Here is a 15,823-nt window from a genome sequence, read left to right as displayed (position 1 = left end):
ACTAGTGGAGACGGATTTCGATATGTGCAACACCAAAGCCGGAGCGCATAGCCGCCGCCGTTCGCCGCTGCGAACCGCCTGCCTTTCTCAGTCATGAACAAGGCAACCTGCGGAAGTCCTTCGTATGCCGCTGCGGCTAAACAAGCTGCCAGAGCAGAGGACCAGCGCCGTCACCGCCAGAATACAGAGGTGCGTGCCACCGAAGCAGAAGCTTAGCGTCACTGCCGTCGAATTCATTTCATCAGTCTATCGAAAAGCTGAAGCAGCTGTTGAGCTGCACTCCAATTTTGCATTAGGAAGTAACAGAATTGTCGGCATTTTTTTTTTTGTTTTAGAAGCCGTACTTTACCCCTGATTTACGCGGCGGCTTTCTCACGAACGCCGTCGCCTGTGCTGTGGACTTTTGTGCTGTGCGTGTCCCAGATATGGCAGCATCCAGAGAGTGAGGAAACCTGCCAAATCAAAGAACGGACAATATGGAGTCGCGAGGAGACGCGCCCGCTAATCATTGTATGGGAAGACGTCTAGCCGGACCTTCGTGGCGCCAAAAGAAACCTGAAAGACTACAAGACTGTAGCTTAACGCCTCCGTAAGTGGGCATTTGGAAAAACACCAAGGAAGTGAAGAAAATAATCCACAATATGTGCAACAAGCATCGGCAAAAGCCTATTTATCCTCTACTTGGCAGCTTCATTTTGCATCTGTGTTACCACTGGAAGTTGGATTGTTTTATTTATTCCTTGTCTCTTATTTTGTTGGTATTTGAATTCGTCCCAGAGCGGCACGTAGGCCACAATAGAAGGCATTCGACCACCTGCAGAGTTTCTCTAAGGTGCAGTAACGTTGCACAGCTCTCGTACGTTTGTACAGTTCGCTATCTAAATGCAGCCGGAGCTGACGAGACTGGCTTCTGTGGCTCATCAACCGAAAGCCAAAGCCTCCGCGGCGGGTCAGAAATTGTTTGCTGTGGCAGCACTTACACTACAGAATTAACACTTCGTTACTTTTTTTTATTTCTCTGTACAACAAAGAAAGTTATTACACCAACCTGTGGCGTCATTTTTTTCTCTTCCATTTCAGGCTACTGACCAGACTGGCACAAATACTAGATCGGGTGGCATGTCGTGGAAGTTTAATGGGGACCACCGCCGTTTTCAACGCTCCCTGCCAGCAAACGATGCCAGTTTAATGGAACAGAATGGTTGTAGTGCCATTGATGGTGCCTCTCCAGCGGAGGTATCCACCATAACAGCATTTGATAGTAACTGGTGCGGGTGTCGGCCAGTCGGTTTGCTACAGGGCGATCACTGGCTCTCAGTTTTACACTCAGTGCAAGACAGAAGCCAACAGCCACAGAAACCAAGGACAGGGGGGATATTTTATTTATATATTTATTTATTTTGTGCTGTTGTTCGATTTAGAATATTACTGAATATATTATCGCTTCAAGCAAATTTATTAGAAAAGCAGAAGAAAAAACAACCACATGCCGCCGGTGGGATCCGAACCCACGACCTCCGAATTACGCGTCCGGTGCTCTACCGCTGAGCTACGGCGACGGCTGTCAAATCTTCTGCTTTCGGGGGTATTTATGTTTAGAAATAACCTAATCTTGAGAGTGAAATAACCTAACCTTGAACACTCTCAAGGTTAGGTTATTTGTAAACATAAATACCCCCGAAAGCAGAAGATTTGGCACCGGACGCGTAATTCGGAGGTCGTGGGTTCGGATCCCACCGGCGGCATGTGGTTGTTTTTTCTTCTGCTTTTCTAATAAATTCGCTTGAAGCGATAACATATTCAGTAATATTCTAAATCGAACAACAGCACAAAATAAATAAATAAATTAAAAATCTCCTGTGTCCTTGGTTTCTGTGGCTGTTGGCTTCTCTCATATTTATAACGAGCCCCTCATTCCCCTTCCATTGTTTACTAAGTGCAAGAGATATTTTGTTGGTTCATAATTCAAATTTTAAGAAATCAGTTCATGCTCCTATACACGTTTGAAAACAATATAAAATGGATGAACAAGGAATACTGAGTAAGAGGACAAGTGCTTAATTAATTCATGATCAGTAATGTAGCAGAAATCATCACTCCGTGAGCACATATATTGTTCACAGAGGTTGGCTTATCCTTGCACTGTTCTTGCTCACAACAGTGTATTTGTATTCTTTCTTCAGCTTTTCAATGGCATGCTACATGACTAAGTGAGCCAGTCGCAAGAACTCCCGAGATATTCCCTGCCTCCTGGAGCAAGTTTCGATTATCACGAGAAGGAAACTTCCCGACTGATGTCCGCTGTTCAAGTAGCGCCTGCATCAGCCCCTGTTACACCAACAGCTGCAGAGGAAATAAGACTGGCTGCTCCGTGAAAGCTAATGGCACAGTTTTCGGACGAACAGCACCAATCGCGCTCCTCACTAGACCGCCTTAGAAATGGATTTCGCAGTGCAGAAGGAGCGGCGCCGCGAAGCTCGCGAGGATAAGCTGCTGGATATCTTGCAGCAGGTGTGAAAAGATAAATAAATAATGCTTGATGAGATGTGCCCTTGCAGTCTTTTTTTTTATTTTCCTGCCTTGTGTTGTGGTTTTTTTCTGAAGTCATGTAGGAGCAACACACCAAAGTTGCCACATTAATCAAACAACAAAACTATCATCTGCCTCAAAAGCTAGAATCATTTAGTCAAAAATACATTCTTTACTTTAGTCTCGTTCCTGTCGCGCTCATTCATCGCACGTGATGAGCCTTCTTCCAAAAATAAGTTGCTATGGCGTCCATAACCTCTTAGATTACCCCATTGCACTCTTCGGTGTTGCGCGACGCCTGTGCATTCGAGTCAAATGCACGTTCTTAACTTTCACACTGGGGCTCTACACTGTTTTTCATCTCCGCACATATAATGTGAAGGACACAAGCAGCTCGAATAGCCACTTTCGCCTTCTTCAACTGGTACTCCATCCTCTTCATCACGAAGCGAAAGCGTGCCTTTAGCCTTCCGAAACCATTCTCGACAATCCTCCTAGTCTTTGAAAGATTTTAGTTGAACACTGCTTCTTGGCTTCAGACCAAGCATTTGGAAATAGTTTTTTTTTTCAGTTTCGGCGACAAGGAGAATGCCTGATCACATAGAAAAATCGGAGGAACCTTGGTGCCCTCTACCAATGTTTTGGGAGAGCTGAAGGTCCCAATCTACATTGGTGTATGCAGCTTAGACCGGCCATGAAGACTGGCATCATAGGATCTTCCGTGACTTTCGAAGTTTGTGCACCGCAAATGGTATTTACGGCCCACTACTGCCAGGAGTATGATGGTGGACCTGTGTGGGAAAGCAAATGTCGGTTCATAGGAAATTTTATGAAGATACGCATGCAAGTAGTCGTCAGCATAGTTTCTAAAGGGCTGAAATATTTCGCTGTTCCACACAGGCATTGCAATTTTTATGCTGGCACTGAGTAGTGAGGGCGAATGTGCATACGAATTGCCATGAGAATTGCTTTTGCGGATTATACGGTAGCCAAGCAACGATGTAACTTCATTTCTGCTGATGCACAATGTTGCAGCAATGTCGACAAATGTGCTGACTAGAATTTGCTGGAAAAGGAAATGAGTGCATGGATTAACATGCTAGGCTGGACTGGAAGTGATAAACCAGGGAACAATGCGACAAGCAAAGCATGTCATCAAAATATGACATTCTGGAATCATGAGGAAATAAGTAAAAAAATGTGTTATTGACGTCGGTGTTGCTATAAAAATTTGTGTTCGAAGCGCTAAACGGAGAGAACCTTTTAAACTGGCACATACAAATGCATGCACACAACACGACAGGGAGGGCTAAAATATAAGAATATGCATCAAAAACAGTATACGTAAATATGCACTATTGAGTTGCACGCACCAGTCATTAAAATCAAGCACACCAAGAGTGAGTTTTCACAACAGCCATACACCCTACACTTTGTGGGCAAATCTCGAGTAATCAAATACTGGGGGGGGGGGGGGGGGGGCAGTTTCTGATAATGATACATACAGGGTGACGTCGTCTGCCATTGCTCATAATATTCCAACATAACCAGAAATTCAGACACTATTAATAAATTACGATAACAAGTAGTGGGCAACATTTAAACATATACAGTCTATTATGCATATATCCAATCCTCCATGAACCCTTCACGGCGAATAAAACCGTCATTAATTACGGCGTAATTATGATATAAAATCGCGCTAAGTGCAAAAAACAGTTTGCCAGGGGCAAAGAAGCCTACCAGCCTTTGTAACTACAGTAGTCCGTGGCATGCTCTTTCTGTGGCAATACAGGCAAGTGGCAGACATGCAAGGCGCCGATGGCTTGCGGGAAGCCTGTGACGGCGTAGATCTCAAGCATGCGGGCAATCATTTGGTTGAGAGGCAAAATTTGCAACCATTCCCTTTGCAGTAGCTCCACCACAGTGGCACATAATTGTTGATGTAGAGCATTTACAGTGGAGCGACCTATTCCAAAGAGGTGGGAAAAAGTTCTCCCCTCGGCGCTTGAGCAATCGGTATACTCCCACGACCACAGGTTTTTCCACAAAGATCGGCTTCATCATAGGGTTCGTTTGCCGCCGCTCATAAAAGAGGTGGCAAGATACCACTACATGTCGGAAGGTGGATGTAGAGAGAGACAGGTAGCGCTTGTTTGAGGTAAAATTCGCTTAGGTTGGGTAAAGTGTCATTGCTTATAAAGCGCCTCTGCTCCTGAAGAACTTAAGTGTTGTGCTCTGCCAGGATGGTCCCGATCATGAAGCTGATCGCCATGATCTGATCCACCAAGTACCTGAAAGTCGATACAGCGAAAGTTGGTCATCTTCGAGTTGTTCGTGATGTTGGCGCCGAGCTCTTGCGCACAGGTAATTCCATACAACTCGCTCATAGTCTTCGTCGCACGCCGCCATACTGATGTGGATAGGCTAGGAAGTCGCATTGGCCAGCACTTACTTCAAATTCCCTTATAATGCAAATTTTTTTTATGGCAAAAAAAGGTTAGCTTTGTTTTTATTTGTGATACAACGTAAATCAACCAATTTTGAGCAGTTCTTTCCTTTTTACTCTACATCAGGAAAAAAGGGGGTCTTAGCCTATCGCATTTTTTTTTATGCGAAGCATACTACTTTAGCTACCACTTCAGCCCTTCACCGTGGTTATGCGCCTCCAAATCACGTGATACATGACGTCACACCACGTGACACGATGACGTCACGACAGTAGAGAAACGGGGGCCCACCTCGCACCGTCGCTGTGGTTGTGCGCCTCCAAATCACGTGATACATGACGTCACACCACGTGACACGATGACGTCACGACAGTGCAGAAACGGGGGCCCACCTCGCGCCGTCGCTGTGGTTGTGCGCCTCCAAATTACGCGACACGATGATTTTTCGCATTCTCCAGGCTTAACCAAGTTAAGCCTCAGCCATTTTTTTTTTGCTGCGAGTGCTCCCTGCTTTCTCGTTTAGCACCGCGCCGCCTAAGGTGTCAATGAGGTACCGAAGTGCACCCCCGTAAGTGCACTTGGCCGCTTGACAGGGGTATAACTGTACACGTAGCGCCTCCGCTGCTGCTGCTGCTGCTACTACCACCACTACCGCTACCACACTACCACTACTACTACTACGGCGACTACGACCACCACCACGTTCACCACCACCACCATTACTACTAATACTACCACCACCACTACCACCACCACTACCACCACCACTACCACCACTACTACCAGTGCTACTGTTGACATTACTACTACTCCAGACTACATGTATAACCATTTACTCAAAGGTATTTAAAGAAAAGAAAAGTTGCTAATACCACACTGACAGCGCGGCCTCACGACTGTATGCTAGTTTGTAATTATTGAGTAAAACGAATGAGTTCCTTTGTGCGCGTAGTGCAGTCCTGCAAATATACCGTCATTTAATTTTGTTTGAAAGATGATAATAACAATGTAACTTACGTGGTAGTGGCTTAAACGGCACCTTTGTCTTTGTTAATTATTACGTCGAGTTCCAGCCAATGCTGTCGCCAACCTCCTACGTCCTTTACTGCGGGGCCCAAATTATTTGGAATTTCCGCAACCTCTTGCCACAACCGCTCCATTTCACAGCTCGTAGAAAACGCCGACAAGTCACTGCTCAGCCTAGCTAAACCGAGATGCCGTCCTTTGGCGAACCGTCCCGACCATGCCTTTTTCGCCGAAGGTGATGTGGAGCTTAAGTTGGTCTTGGTCATGTTACTGCTCCACTATGGCAATTACAACGCTGGAGGAGTGGCTATCATTCGGAGCCCGAAGTAACGCAAGCACATCAAATTTTCGCGGGCGAACTTGTACGCTAAAGACCGAAGAGACATATGTGAATTAGCGCCTTCTGAATTAGCGTGTTAAGATAGTTATTACGAAACTGACGTAGATCGCGGAGTCTCATTATGTTATGTATAAAACGGTACATATACACTGATATTTAGTCAGCTTTTGTCTACATTGTGTTGCTGTGCAAGATCCATCGTAAGCGCCATTTCCTTGTTATATCATAGCCGTACAGTCTGTCTTCCTTGTGCACAGTGTATGAAAAATTTCAGACATGGCAGTTGCGCGAAACACGCACACACAAGACAGGTTACGGGACGAGCGCTCGTCCCGTAACCTGTCTTGTGTGTGCGTGTTTCGCGCAACTGCCATGTCTAAAGTATTGAACCAACTAGCCCGACAACCCGTTCTACTTAATCGTATGAAAAATCTCCCGCAAAATGGAACTCAGCACACTCACAGATGTTACGCGAAGAACCATCGAGCTTCTAGCAAGTAGTTTCTTCAGCAGTGAAACTCGCTTACGTGCGTTGCGCAATGAGATCTCTGAGCGTCCAAGGAACTGCTCCGCTTCTTGTGAACATCTGGCCTGCACGATAGGCTGTGACTTCAAAGAACACTAAATTTTTAGAGTGACTTCAGTTTTCTGCTACTCTCTTTTCTCTCTCATTTTTTATCCCCTCACTCCTTTCGCCCGTGCGGGGTAGCAAACCGATTATTCTTCCGGTCAACCTCCTTGCCTTTCTTCTTCTACCTCCTCCTCCACCTCCTGGGCACATTCGCCCGAAACTGTTGCCGTCTTGATAGGGGCACGTGATCAGCGTTCGTGTAGGAATTTAGGAGCCTGAGGAATAGCTTAAACCTTTTGATTTGATGTAGTTTAAATCGCGCACTCCCTGCTTTTTGATACTCTTAGTAGCGCCATTTAAACATTTTTACCTCGCCACCATGTCCTCCACCGATATTCAGCTGACGACGCGACCGTAGCGTTTCGTCGCAGTACAACGAACAATATAAAAAATTACCGACGATTACGTTACTTCCTAATGCGAAATTTGAGCGCAGCAAATAAGCTGTTTCACCTTTTCGATAGATTGAGGCAAAGAAATCGAGCAACACATGTATGCGCTATCACAGAATTTTTTTTTTATTTTTCACACGTATTCCTTTAACAAAGACTCCACTAACAGTTCTTGACAGTCATGAAGGAAGCTTTGTGGTCGGAGAAATAGAGCGATATATGTTCGAATTGGTACACCAATGCTTGATTCTCAAAGACGAGATCTATACAAGTGCCTCGCGAGGTTGTCACAGCCGTGGGACGCGGAACGGGATGTTCTCCCGCATAAGTGTTAGGAAATTGCTGTTTGTCTTTATGTCAACATCAAAGTCCCCCACTACTAACATCGGTGTGGATCGATGGACGGTTAATGCGAGTTGCAGGAAGTGCACGACGTCTTTCGTGAGTGCGGTAGGGGCGAAGTAGGCAGCTACTACCAGCAAGCCGTTGGGCAACTTTGCGGCGCACAGTTCGCCAACTTCATGTGACGTGCCAAACATTTCGACTGGTATTGCAGAGAGACCTGTGCGCAAGTAGATAGCGACTCCCGCCGCTCTGTTGTGGTCTCTGCGAGCACCACAGCAGTATAGGAAATCTATGATTCCGAGAGGCTCTTCGGGATCCATCCAGGATTCAGCAAAGCAAAGTAGAGAGCAATGGCGCAGAATGTGATCGTGGTGTACGTCATTGGCATCTGCGGCAAGGGAGCGTACGTTAAGAATGTGGTTGTGAATGATGAATGAAGTGCTGCCAGCGAATGACGCGTCCATTGGCTGTCTGCGTGTGTTACTGATGTGTGGTTAACATGTTAAGCTTCGCCTGTAAGAGTGGAACGCGACAGCGTCTTGCAACGCTGCCAGGGAGTCCACAGAACGCCATCGCCAATTCGGCTGTACGCCTTGCTGGACGGTAAATTTATTTTTTGAGGAAAGGAAATGTATCTCTCTCGCATATCTGGGTGGACACCTGCACCTCGCCGTAAGGGAAAGGGGGAAGATGGGAGTGAACGAAGACGCCGTATTAGCTAGACGCGCCTTTGTTCATTCCAAACCATTCAGCTGGCATTACGGAGTGGCTAGCGTGCTCGTATCGCACTCCGGAGACCCTGGTTCGATTCCGCAACTCGACCAATTTCGTTCTCGGTTTTATTGATTTATGCGGTCTAACTAGAAAGGTTAGTTAGGCTATTTCATATTTATATTATTGTATTTCTATCCATCGTGTTCTGTCATTCACCTGTCAATTGTTGGAACTGTCTAGGATGTTCGACACAACGTATATGAAACGAGCAACGTCTTACTGAGTGGGGAAGTGCGTGGTGGTGGAGGGAGCGCGGCTTCGTACTTATCTGTTTTTTTCAGCAGCGTCTCCTTCCGCGGACGCTGTTGTCGCTGCGGCGCGCGTCTTTCTTTTCTTTTCTTTTCTTCTGACCTCTTTATTCTCCTCTATATTAATTAGGCTAATTGATTAATTAAGCAATTAACTAAACTCAGTCCAACTTAGTTGCAGCATCACTATACGATCCCTTTGATTGGTTGCATGGTTACTAGCCAAAGTACAATTGGCCCCATTTGAAATTCGCGCACTGTGACGTCACGAGCATTTCGACCAATTGGAAAGCGTGACATTGGGGGCGGAGCTGGTTACGAGGCCGACGCCGACGACGACGACGACGCGAAACCCAGGAACGGACGCCAAAGAGCTCCGCTCTAAAAATGGCTGAGGCTTAACTTGGTTAAGCCTGGAAAATGCGAAGCATCATCGTGACGCGTAATTTGGAGGCGCACAACCACAGCGACGGCGCGAGGTGGGCCCCCGTTTCTCCACTGTCATGACGTCATCGTGTCACGTGGTGTGACGTCATGTATCACGTGATTTGGAGGCGCACAACCACAGCGACGGCGCGAGGTGGGCCCCCGTTTCTCCACTGCCGTGACGTCATCGTGTCACGTGGTGTGGCATCATCGTGTCACGTGATTTGGAGGTGCACAACCACAGCGACGGCGCGAGGTGGGCTCCCGTTTCTCCACTGTCGTGACGTCATCGTGTCACGTGGTGTGACGTCATGTATCACGTGATTTGGAGGCGCATAACCACGGTGAAGGGCTGAAGTGGTAGCTAAAGTAGTATGCTTCGCATAAAAATAGAACAATTATTCAGAAGCGCACTCAATTCTCACATTGCGCACTATAAAATACTGATAAATTTCCGATAACTGCGTATTAAAAATTCATTAAAACCATGACTCTACAACTTACTTGCGCAGGTAACGTACACATTGTAACGATACACAAACGAAAGAAGTGCTTTCGCGGACGAATCACATGACCCGTGCTTTGCTGACCTCTCATCAGCCCATATTGATGATAACCCCCGGAGTATATCGAGACCACCCAACGAAACTGGAGACTTGCCGAGACTTGAATTTTATGTCTTGATTCTTATGACTGAGCGCGTCATCACAGCTCGAGATGATCAGCGGTTTCGCCAAACTCGGGCCTTCCAGCATAATGCCGCTGCAGGTCCCTCTGATCAATGAAATTTGCATGGTGGTCACAGCGTGCATTCCCAAGCGGTGCAGCGTAACCTAGAAGCGCAAGGGCTGAAATAGTTCCTCAGCGGCATTGTTTCGAGATTGAACTCAACACTTCCACCCTAAATATACGCATTTAGTAATAAAATTAACTTTTAAACGCTCACGTACGATTCGGTTTCTTTCTGCACCTATTTGGAAAAGTCCGAGCAACATGTCTTTGACACTGAGGTATAAGCCTTGAAAACGGATAGTAAGCTCGTAGGTACCCAGAACTCAAAGAAAGTATTTATGATTTAGACACTTCATTTTAAGGCGAAGTAGAGGAGACAAAAAAGAAGAACTGGAACAGAAAGCGCCCTGATAGCAAAGCTACATCGCGTCTCACAAATGTGTGTTGCTATGGCTGTAGTAGGCGACGCGTTCGACCGATAGCAAAACTCGATTTCAACGCCATTGTTTCTCTTCAGCGACACTTGGGCCGCCCCCGCGCACTGGTTGGCATGCAAAGCTACGAGACCATGGCCCATTGTTTGGCTACGCAGTCAAGCCTTCTTACAACGACCGCAGTTACAACGAACGCTCGTTTTACGAACGGAGGTGGTGCCTCCGTCATGATATGCATTAGGGCAATGGTTTTTGCGTCGCCGCGTTGGCTCAGTTGTTAAGAGGTTCGTCGACTCAACCGGAGTAAACGGATTCGAACCCGACCACGGCGGCCGCGTTTCAATAGAGTAGAAACGCTAAAGGCACCCGTGTTCTGTGCGATGTCAGTGCACGTTAAAGATCCCCACGTGGTCGAAGTTATTCCGGAGACCTCCAATACGGCACCTCTTTCTTTCTTTCTTTCTTTCTTTCTTTCTTTCTTTCTTTCTTTCTTTCTTTCTTTCTTTCTTTCTTTCTTTCTTTCTTTCTTTCTTTCTTTCTTTCTTTCTTCCTTTCTTCCTTTCTTTCTTTCTTTCTTTCTTTCTTTCTGTCTTTCTTTCTTTCCTTCTTTCTTTCTCTTTCTTTCCTTCTTTCTTTCTTTCTTTCCTTCTTTCTTTCTTTCCTTCTTTCTTCCTTTCTTTCCTTCTTTCTTTCTCTCTTTCCTTCTTTCTTTCTCTCTTTCTTTCTTTCTTTCTGTCTTTCTTTCTTCCTTTCTTTCTTCCTTCCTTCCTTCCTTCCTTTCTTTCTTTCTTTCTTCCTTCCTTTCTTTCTTTCTTTCCCTCTTTCTTTCTTTATTTCTTTCTTTCTCTCTTTCTTTCTTTCTCTCTTTCTTCCTTTCTCTCTTCCTTTCTTTCTTTCCTTCTTTCTTCCTTTCTTTCTTTCTTCCTTTCTTTCTTTCTGTCTTTCTCTCTTTCTTTCTTCCTTTCCTTCATTCTTCCTTTCTTTCTTGCGCTCCCTTTATCCCTTCCCTTATGGCGCGGTAGGTGTGTCCGCCGAGATATGTGAGACAGCTACTGCGTCACTTCCTATCCTTAAAACCAATTTTCAAAACCAGATTTCAATGGATTCGTTTTTCGCATACAACCATGATGCATTACTCAGATGGAACTAGAAAGCGCTTTCAAGTCGGCCCGCTGTTTAAAAACATGTGCTTCCGGGAAAAGGCGCAGATTGGAGAGCCACTTCGAGACCCCGTGACACCCACTACGAAGAAAGAACGTTGGAACCACGAAAGAAAATAAAAATGTGGGGAATTGCTGACAGAACAGCAGAGTCTTTATTTTTACAATGCCTGCCGAGTAGGCGCGATCCCAACGTATAATGCCCTATCCTCCCTTCCTAATCTGCCCAACGGCTAGCCTTCGCGACTGCTCTGCTCCTGTGATGGAATGTACCATCTGAGTGGCGCCTAACGACGGCAAGCGGAAGAAAACAATTTTTTAAACGTTCTCTCTTTCTTCGTGAGGCGGCACTTTGCATCTCGCATGATCATAAGGCCGCCTGTCGCGTATGGACGTGTCATTGAGCGCGCTGTTCCTGTAGTGATGCTCACTGTAGAGCCGTTGCAGGTGTTGGTTTTAACAGAATTCGCAGAGAGTGCCGCGCAGCGTCATTTTCATTCCGACGAAAGGCTCTGGTGGTTAGTCGAATCATGTCTGTTTTTGCTGAACTGCAACGCTGCAATTCCGGGAGAGGCACTGAAAGTGCTTGGCGAAAATATGAAATCAGATGGTAAACGTATTTAGCAATAAGTTATGCTATTCTGGCTTTGAATTCAATCATGTTCAGTAAGGAAAATGGGAGAACGAAATGAACAAGGCATGGCAGATCTTCCCGAGAAGGCATTTTTCCGAACTGCCAGATAGCAATAGCTTTCAAGTCGTAGTTGTACTTGTGTCAGGATAAAGTGTCACCGTTACGACAACTAGACAAATATTATTCTCTGTCCTTGGCAGCCTGCAGCTACGATTGTTTTGAGAAGCGAAAAATTAACTTCATTCGCGAATACACCGTGCAGCAGCTGTTGCCAAAGCATGTCGGAAGTGCTGCTTGGTTCTGACTACAACGTGGCGCTAGTGAAACACTTCAAAACTAAAAAAAATCGCTTGAAGAAAAGGACGCAGATAAAACGGAAGTCAAGTCCTCTTCAGCACGTGTCCAGGGGCGGTCACCGTAAAGGCCGAACCACAAGGCAGCGTTTCTTCGGCGCCGCGTCAGCGTCTCTTCTACCGGCGTTGTTATTCTACGCCGGAAGAGAGGGCGACCAAACACATGAGGGCGTACGAACTGGCGTCTCCATCCGGGAGTTAGGTGTTTTTTGTTTCATTTGATGAGCTCCGCTCGCGCACGAGATGCTTTGTCCTCCTCGCGTAAACAAAAGTGGTTGTGCTACAATACAGACTTCTTAAGACTGTAAATGCCAGCAAATACAAGGAAATAGACACCAATTTTATAAATGTAAATGGTATAAATACCAAGAGTTGTAATGTATATAGCCGCAGAAGGATGCAAATTATTGTATATACTATTGCTGTAAATTGTTAAAAATATATGTGAACAAATGCACGTAAACGTCCCCTTCTTTTGTACTGTCTGTGCAGCGAAGTTCCTCAACTCATCATCAAAGAGCATAAAATCTCCCACACTTCAGAAAAAATTCAAAGCAGCAGCCGTAGTGAATATAATTAACCAGTGCCATTTTGCTGCTACTGCGAGGACACCCCGTCAGCGTCGCCGACAACACCATTTACCCGCGCAAAACAATTTTCGTTAACCATGGTGCCACGAAACGAACGAACCTTAAAACTTATTGCACTCTAGTGGTCTGCCAAGGAAGAGCAATAAGTGGCGCAAACACCTCAAACAGCTTGTTAAGTATGCCAGCTGCCATCCTCAAGTGTAAGCGGAGCGAACGCCACTTTATTTATAAAGCCCCTTGCACAGCCCAGCTCTGCAAGCGGCGAGCAAACCTGCCGCTCCCTCCAGCCGACTATCGTTTGAAAAATCGCCGCGCCGCGGTTGAAGCGAGAGCTACATAAGTAGGGGTAGGAAGCAAGAATGACAAACGCCAGGAGGAGAAGTAGGACAGCGCTATAATCACCGCGCCCCCATACTATACCCATACGCAAGTATGACGCAAACAGGATGACGCCATCTGGATAGCGCCCCAGCGAGGCAACTAACTGAAGTGAGGCGTACCGACGGCTCCCATTGCGCAGCGGGCAATGCGGTGGGCATTGTAAAAATAGAGGAGGCGCTGGTTTTACCAAATTATGCCGTACAAAACGCATGCCTTGAGTGCATCAGGAATTCCGTCGATATAAAACATGGTTTATGGGCCGTGGAAACATTGAGTACGCAATTGAACATTCACGTGAATAAACACATGTGGATTTGTGCTAACTGAATGTAGATACATAGACGGCCTTACATGATCCCTTCTTAGAACACTTCGTTGGTGCAAATCATTACGTTGGCATTGCAAAGCCGTACACTAACGACGCCATGCTACGCGAAGGACGACACTCCGCGACTGTCAAAAACTGATGGCGGCGACGAGGAAGCCGACCTAGCACCAGCTGCGTGAACGCTTTAACTGCGATAAGATATATTGTCCCCCTAAAGCAGATTGTTGAGACCTAGGGCTTCGGCGAAGAACGCGCTTACGACTGCTCTGGAGAGCTTCGAAAGCGTCATGATGGGATTTCTTTGAAGAGGCCGACGTACATAAAGAACTGCCCTTAGAAATAAACGCCAGTTAACTTCGCATTGGTGGCTGTAAAATGCGAAGTCCTCTTATTACGAAACTCAGATGCAGCGGGCCAAATCCGGTCAATTGTGAGGTTTATTATAAGTGGGTTCAACTGCAGTGGGCTTAAAGGGACAGTGAGGAGACCTCTATTAATGTTTTTCTTTTAGCAAAATCCGATAGTTCGGCATTACATGGCTTTGTTGCCACTTGGCCGGGAGCGAATGATGCATTTATTTCTAAGAAATTTGGATTCGAAGTTGAAAAAGTTTTTTTCCCGCCGCTCTGATTCAAACTTGGGACTCTCTTATGACGACACAGGACTAAGTGACGTGAAACATGACGTGCACATGACGTAACGCAGACACCGTGGTTTCTGCCGTCCAGCAGTGCGGCCTAGCAGCAGCCGAAAAGAAAGCTACCGCGGGCCGCACGTTGAAGGCATCTATCGGCTATTGCGGCCGTTGCTACCGTCGCTTCGTTTACATTTGCACCGGCGTTTTGCCAGCGTTACGATGGAGCCCGTACTCGAAGTCGTCAACCAAGTTCTCGCAAATAGACACCTTTAGCATACCGTGTACCTTGTTACCGTTAGCGGAATACCGGGAGCCCGCCTACCGCCGATGAGCAGGCGCTGATTGGTCCCGATGATGCAGGCGCGCGCGTAGCTGCGGGTACGTGGCGCCATCTGGCGATGTCAAGGAGATTTGCGCATGCATTGATTGCGCCTCAGTGATTCGTAGCTTTTCGTGTCCCAGGGTTGCTAGAACCACTGTCTTGTCCTTTGACGTCATCACGCTTTTACTTGCGAGTTTGGCCTGTGGCGGCGATACCTGTATTTTGGTTCTTGCTCTTTTCTACGTTAGAAAAGCTTTGTTGTCAGTATGAGTGGCGTTTTTATAATCAGGAGCTGGTATTCTGTCGATACACGCCAACTTCAATTTCTCCTGTGTCCCTTTAACTGCATCGAAAGCCGCCATTTATCTGGGAATCAATGGCTATTCGCAGACTTCAATCGTTTCATAGGAATAACAGTGCGCAAAATCAAAGCGAATTCAACCATTTAGATCAAGCTACCGCGCCGCGTCCAAGAATGCAGCAACAACGCTTTATTTGGTCCGAAGGGGGCAGGCAGGGCTCCGTCAAGCTGTCAACTTTGACCAAGGAAGTCACACAAGGCTTCAACGAAAACTGCGCACGACCTGAGCACGTGCGTGAAGCGCAGTGCTCGTGTCTGCGTACTGCGCATGCACAGCTCCTTGCGTACGCAAAGCCGTTGCGGAAGTAGAACTAAAATATTCGTAGACACGCATAGCTATTAGCAATTCTTACCTCCGTGTGTTAAATTCTCTTGAGCCGTAGATAATGGTGCGTTCCTCTTGGGCACGACGGTAGGACCAGTCACGCTTTCTTAGGTGCGTTTTGCGAAAAAGTAACCCTGAGGTCCGCATTATTATTTCAATAAAATAAGTATATTTGTTTATCAGTATATTTTATCCTTCTTATTCATGGAATGCCCGACCAGAGGAAGAAAGGAAATAGTGATAAGGCACACGAAGGGAAGACGATCATTCTTAAAAGCGTATGAGCTCAAAAGCACCATAAAAAAGCATGACATTTATTATTTTATGACAATCTTGCAAGAAATGCCGGCTGTCAAAGCATTCCAAACAAAACAGACCACTGCTGAGCTTTTCCAGAAAGTCTCA

General features: G+C 46.3%; 1 long non-coding RNA gene across 1 annotated transcript in view; it reads left to right on the top strand.

The window, feature by feature from the left end:
* Positions 1-2,545, top strand: part of LOC149361772 (uncharacterized) — a 232,558-nt gene extending 230,013 nt beyond the window's left edge. The window contains exon 2 of the long non-coding RNA XR_016288442.1: positions 2,184-2,545. This is a non-coding gene — a long non-coding RNA (uncharacterized LOC149361772). The remainder of the gene's footprint in view (positions 1-2,183) is intronic.
* Positions 2,546-15,823: the final 13,278 nt, after the last annotated feature.

Source organism: Amblyomma mixtum, chromosome 2, assembly GCF_055824585.1.
Source record: "Amblyomma mixtum isolate Tamu chromosome 2, ASM5582458v1, whole genome shotgun sequence".
NCBI lineage: Eukaryota > Metazoa > Arthropoda > Arachnida > Ixodida > Ixodidae > Amblyomma > Amblyomma mixtum.
This window is presented reverse-complemented; position numbering and strand designations above follow the sequence as displayed.